General features: G+C 41.6%; 1 pseudogene; it reads left to right on the plus strand.

The window, feature by feature from the left end:
- The first annotated feature begins 4,092 nt into the window (after window positions 1-4,092).
- LOC100990510 (12S rRNA N4-methylcytidine (m4C) methyltransferase-like) lies at window positions 4,093-5,310 on the plus strand (annotated as a pseudogene).
- The last annotated feature ends 1,207 nt before the right edge of the window (window positions 5,311-6,517 follow it).

Here is a 6,517-nt window from a genome sequence, read left to right on the forward strand (position 1 = left end):
GCCGCTGCTTCAAAAGATGAATCCAATCTTACAAGACAGCCAAGTTCTTTTGTCTTCACAGAAAGGAGCCTATAGGCCTAGAACCCAACAGATGTGGTCATTTTAAAGAGCTTGGAAACTTTCAGGTGGGTTAAGATGTGACTGGGCTGTGGGCAGGACCATGGAATCAGCCATGCACATCATTCAGTTTTGGGAGTGGAGAGACTTTCTCACTTAAATCAAGGCTTTAAAATACAACATCTTCTACCTCAGGCAAAGCTTGGACAAAGTAGAGATGCTTTTTTGTGGCTTTGAAAGGAACAATAAACCCTGACAATTTTCTCCTAGGTATGATGACTCTTGCTCTTACTCTCATGAGGGCAGACCCGTGGAGACCAGAGGTGAATACAAGATTTTGTGAATCAGGGGTCAGAACTGGGCTTGTCCTGCCAAAGCTTGCATGGAAGTTGTCATGCTTGTTAGCAAGCTGTTTCAGTAGAAGCCTGGATCCTTTCCATCTGCCACTCCAGGTCCACCTTCTGCTTTTTTCCCATCCTGCTCTGTCCTAGCAGGTTGATTCTTATTGTCTGCTCCTATGGGTTGCCTTGCTTTTTAGCCCCTAGTTGATTTTGGCCAATGAAGCCCCAGGAAGAGCTAGGTAGGTAGGAGGAGAGGAGAATGAGATCAGAGTTTTTATTCTCTCATCTCCTTCCCTGCCCAGTCATTGCCGGTTGGCTGCTTCTACTGAAGGCTACAACTCCTGTTAGATTGCCTGTGCCCTTGCCTTCTCAGGCATAAGAGTCGTAACAGCTTCTTTATACGCTATTCCCAGAGTACTGGATTATCCATTGTTGGGTTCCTTTTAATAGTCCTTTGTTAAGCTCACACCATTTGAATGTGCCCGTCTCTTTACTGCCAGGCTCCTGCTATACAAGTAGGAATAATGCTCACCTCTCAGGGGAGGAGGATTGATGGGTTCCTCTCGCCATATCTGCTTCCAGCACTCTAACCTGCTTCATGTTCAGACAAAAAAGTCAACCAATGTGGTATTTTTTTCAGGAATACTGGAAGGATGTTCTGCAAAAAATACCTTCTATGCCCCACTTCCCTTGTAATGTCTTTATTAGGAGATTAAATCATTCTATTTAGAGATAAGGTTTTAATTGCAAAGATCCCTAGGAGAGGCATCATATCCCATTCAATAGTTTAAGAATAATTGACAGGATTAACATTAGGTTCTAGATATTGAGAACAAAAAGGTTGTCCCTGATCTCAAGGAGTTTATACTGTAGGCCAATAATTGATACTAAATTCTTTCTTGAGGATTCAAGAAATAGCAGATGGGAGGCAGGACTAGATTGCAGCTCCAGATAGAGCAGCACGCGGAGGCTTACATTGTGAAGCGGAGGCTTGCATTGTGAATTTGAGCTCCAGATCCACTGCAGGAAGAAACCAGCAATCCCAAGAGAACCCACAGACCCTCTGAAGGAAACGGACTGCTCCTGCAGGGCCCGAGAGACACCCCAAATACTGTGAGTGCCCCAATTGTGAAGGTGGGAAAGGGAGACTGCCTCTCCCGAATCACTGGAGAAGCTGAAGGTCTGTTTGCAGGAGAAGTTTCCAACTTTACCTGGAGCTGAGTCAAGTTAGAGAGAGGAGTGAAATACAAGGGTAGAGGAAGCAGCAGAAAGGCCCTGGGAGCTCGCTGGGTCCCCAAGCAGCCCATTCCTGCCTGGCACCACAGGGATCCATTGGGAGGGTGGCCAGAGGAACAGGGGGTAAAACTCCACAGGGAGAAGGAATTCTCTAGCTGAACTTCGTAACAATTTGAGTGAGGAGAGAAGCCTCCTAGCCAGAACTCGTGGGAGGGCACAAATTGGGTATGCAGACTTCACAGGCAGAGGAAGAACTAAAGCCCTTTTCTCTCACAGCTGGGAGGCAGATAGCCTGGGGCAAGTTTTCAAGTCAATCTTGCCCTCCACCTGGAAAAAGACTTGGGGCTGTTGGTGGGGGGCACAGTGGGAGCGAGACTGGTCCTTCAGTTTGCATGGGAGCTGCGTGAGGCCTGTGACTGCTGGCTTTCCCCCACTTCGCTGACAACCTGCGTGACTCAGCAGAGGCAGCCATAGTCCTCCTAGGTACACAACTCCAGTGACTTGGGAATCTCACCCCTATCCCCCACAGCAGCCGCAGCAAGACCCACCCAAGGAGAGTCTGAGCTCAGACACACCTAGCCCCACCCCCACCTGATACCTGATGCTCCTTCCCTATCTACCCTGGTAGTAGAAAGCAAAGGGCACATAATCTTGGGAGTTCTAGGGCCCCACCCACTGCCGGTCAGTCTCCACACTACTACAGCTGATGCTTTCTGGAAAGCGTCACCTCCTGGCAGGAGGCCAACCAGCACAAAAATAGAGCGTTAAACCACTAAAGCTAAGGAACCTTGCAGAGTCCATTGCACCCTCTGCCACCTCCACTTGAGCAGGTGCTGGTATCCGTGGCTGAGAGATCCATAGACGGTTCACATCACAGGACTCTGTGTGGACAACCCCCAGTACCAGCCCAGAGCCAGGTAGACTTGCTGGGTGGCTAGACCCAGAAGAGAGACAACAATCACTGCAGTTCGGTTCACAGGAAGCCACATCTATAGGAAAAGAGGGAGAGTACTACATCAAGGGAACACCCGGTGGGACAAAAGAATCTGAACAACAACCTTCAGCCCTAGACCTTCCCTCTGACAGAGCCTACCCAAATGAGAAGGAACCAGAACACATGGTTCCTGAATTCCAGAAAGAATTCAGGAGGTTAGTTATTAAGCTAATCAGGGAGGGAACAGAGAAAGGTGAAGCCCAAAGCAAGGAAATCCAAAAAATGATACAAAAGTGAAGGGAGAAATATTCATGGAAATAGACAGCTTAAAGAAAAAAACAATAAAAAATTCAGGAAACTTTTGACACACTTTTAGAAATGCGAAATGCTCTGGAAAGTCTCAGCAATAGAACTGAACAAGAGAACAAATAAATTCAGAGCTCGAAGACAAGATCTTCTAATTAACCCAATCCAACAAAGAAAAAAGAGTAAGAAAATATGAACAAAACCTCCAAGAAACCTGGGATTATGTTAAATGACCAAACCTAAGAATAATTGATGTACCTGAGAAAGAAGAGAATTCTGAAAGCCTGAAAAACATATTTGGGGGAATAATCAAGGAAAACTTCCCTGGCCTTGCAAGAGACCTAGACACCCAAATACAAGAAGCACAAAGAAGATCTGGGAACTTCATCACAAAAAGATCTTCGCCTAGGCACACTGTCTTCAGGTTATCCAAATTTAAGACGAAGGAAAGAATCTTAAGAGCTGTGAGACAGAAGAACCATGTAACCTATAAAGGAAATCCTATCAGATTAACAGCAGATTTCTCAGCAGAAACCCTACAAGCTAGAAGGGATTGGGGACCTATTTTCAGCTTCCTCAAACAAAACAAGTATCAGCCAAAAATTTTGTATCCAGCGAAACTAAGTAACATATATGAAGGAAAGATACAGTCGTTTTCAGACAAACAAATGCTGAGAGAATTCACCATTACCAAACCACCACTACAAGAACTGCTAAAAGGAGTCCTAAGTCTTGAAACAAATCCTGGAAACACATCAAGACAGAACCCCTTTAAAGCAGAAATCACACAGGACCTATACAGCAAAAATATAAAAGCAAAAACAAAAAACAAACAAAAAACCAAAGTACACAGGCAACAAAGAACACAATGAAAGCAATGGTACTTCACATTTCAATAGCATCATTGAATGTAAATAGCCTAAATGCTCCATTTAAAAGATATAGAACTGCAGAATAGATAAGAACTCACCAACCATCTGCTGCCTCAGGAGACTCACCCAACACATAAGGACTCACATAAACTTAAAGTAAAGGGGTAGAAAAAGGGATTTCATGCAAATGGACGCCAAAAGGAAGCAGGGGTAGCTATTCTTATATCAGACAAAACAAACTTTAAAGTGGGCAAATTCAGGTTCTCCGGCACCGTAGTGGTAGTTGCTGGCCCAAGTTAGAGGCCAACTGAGAAGTCTTCGTGCCTTAGATTTGTTGACCTACAGAATGCTTCAATATCCATATTTTTGTAGAATGTATAAAGAATGTCTTTCATGTTGTTTGGAATCTGGCATACCTAATTTAGGTGTCTGGCCAAAAAGAATACATACTACAGCAGAAAAATGTAAAGAATATGAAGCCCAGGAGCAAACAGATCAAACTGAAGTCCAGGAGTTAAACAGATCTCAAAATAGAGATTTTGAAACTATTGGTAAATTACATATTCCAGTAATGGTGGATGAAGTTGTTCATTGTTTGTCACCACAAAAAGGACAGGTTTTTCTAGATATGATATTTGGTTCAGGAGGGCACACAAAAGCTATTCTACAGAAGGAGTCAGATGTTGTTCTGTATGCCTTGGACAGAGACGCAACAGCTTCTGCATTAGCTGAACTTTCAGAGTTGTATCCTAAACAAATCCGAGCTATGCTGGGCTAGTTCAGCCAGGCTGAAGCCTTATTAATGAAGGCTGGAGTGCAGCCAGGGACTACTGATGGAGTTCTTATGGATCTTGGGTGTTCCTCCATACAACTTGATACTCCCGAAAGAGGGTTTTCCCTTCAGAAAGATGGCCCCTTAGACATGAGGATCATGAGGATGGATGGTGGCAGGTACCCTGACATGCCCACTGCTGCTAATGTTGTGAATGCTTTAGATCAACAGGTACTTGCATCTATCCTAAGAACATATGGGGAAGAGAAGCATGCCAAGAAAATCCCTTCAGCACACAGCATCTACCCCATCACCAGAACCAAGCAGCTTGCCAGCATCATCACAGGAGCATTTCCTCCCTCTGCTATTTATGCACGAAAAGACTTGCTACAACGATCTACTCATATTGCCACCAAGACTTTCCAGGCTCTTCGCATATTTGTGAACAATGAGCTCAATGAACTCTACACAGGACTGAAGACAGCTCAGAAGTTTCTGAGACCTGGTGGTTGCCTTGTTGCCCTCTCCTTCCATTCACTAGAGGATTGCATCGTCAAAAGATTTTTGCTTAGAATAAGCACGACAGAAAGGTTTAACCTAAGTGTTAGACAGCAAGTGATGAAAACACTGCAACTGGGTTCAGATCATGAAAACACGGAAGAAGTCTCTATGAGAAGAGCTCCTTTAATGTGAGAATTGATACACAAGAAGGTACTTAGTCCACAAGATCAGGAGGTACAAGATAGCCCTAGAGGGTGCTCAGCCAAGCTTAGAGGAGCTATCAAATTATAAGTTACCATCATTTTATTCTTCACATTTTTTTCTCACAATTTCTCTAATCTTTACTCGTGTTATGTTCCTGAACGCCTTGATATAGGTCTAAGTGTGGGACAGTCTGAAAAGTGATAGCATTTAGCATTTTTTTCCCCTCAAAAAGAAACTGTAGGAAATATTACTATGACAGAGAAAGTTCCACTCAGGGAGCAGCAGCATCTCAAGACTGGAAAAATGTGTTAATCTTTGCATCATATTGGACTCTTGAAATGCAGTCCTTCCTCTGGCCAGGAAATTTTATTTAAATAATACTATGTTGTGTTTATCTAAATATGTAAACTCAAGCTGTCAAATCATACCTGCATGTCCTAAATTTTGAACTTAGATATTTGCAACAGTCTTTCTCTGGCTCAAATGATGATGATTATGGATGAATTTTAACGTCCCTACTTGTGAATAATTACTATAGCTTTGTCAAATGTAGGCTTTTTACAAATTTTAAATTTTAAAATATTAGTTTAAATACGTGTTATACTGATAAAATTTCATTTTTCAAATTATAGTCTATTATTTCAAAGAGATTTTTCAGTACGATATGGGCCATTTTGTTCATATATAGCAAAGTAAAAATGTAAAATCCTTACAGCGAATTGTTTGACAAAACTTATATTTCATGTCAATTTATTTAATAATAGCTCACAATGCTTTTAGTACATAATAAAGTCTTTTATTAGAATCTTATATGTTTTAATTGAGCTAATCAAAATAATTCAGCCAAGTCTATTCGAAATAGAAAACTATTTAATATAGTAAAATCAATGCTCCCTTAACGGTGTTACAAAGATATGGTAACTGTAATAAGGGTAAAAGTTTATTCAAGAAAAGAGTACTTGGTAGAAGATTCTTTAACAAATTGATGAGATTGATTCATAATTCACATGTCAACTTTTTATATGTAATATGTACTTCTAATTTATTCAGTTATTCATCAATAACTGAAAGCAAAGTAAAAAGGTAAAATCAAGCAAGTACTGAACTTGTCATTAGAAAAGCAAAGATAAGTACAATATACATGGCCCACAGTACATGTCCTGTAGAGTTTAGTAGAGGAAAATTATGTTAATTATAATCACAAAAATCAATATAAAATGGACATAGTGGCAAATACTACAAACAAGTCGTACTTGGTACTGTAAGAGCATCTAGTAAGGATTTTATCTGTTGT

Source organism: Pan paniscus, chromosome X, assembly GCF_029289425.2.
Source record: "Pan paniscus chromosome X, NHGRI_mPanPan1-v2.0_pri, whole genome shotgun sequence".
NCBI lineage: Eukaryota > Metazoa > Chordata > Mammalia > Primates > Hominidae > Pan > Pan paniscus.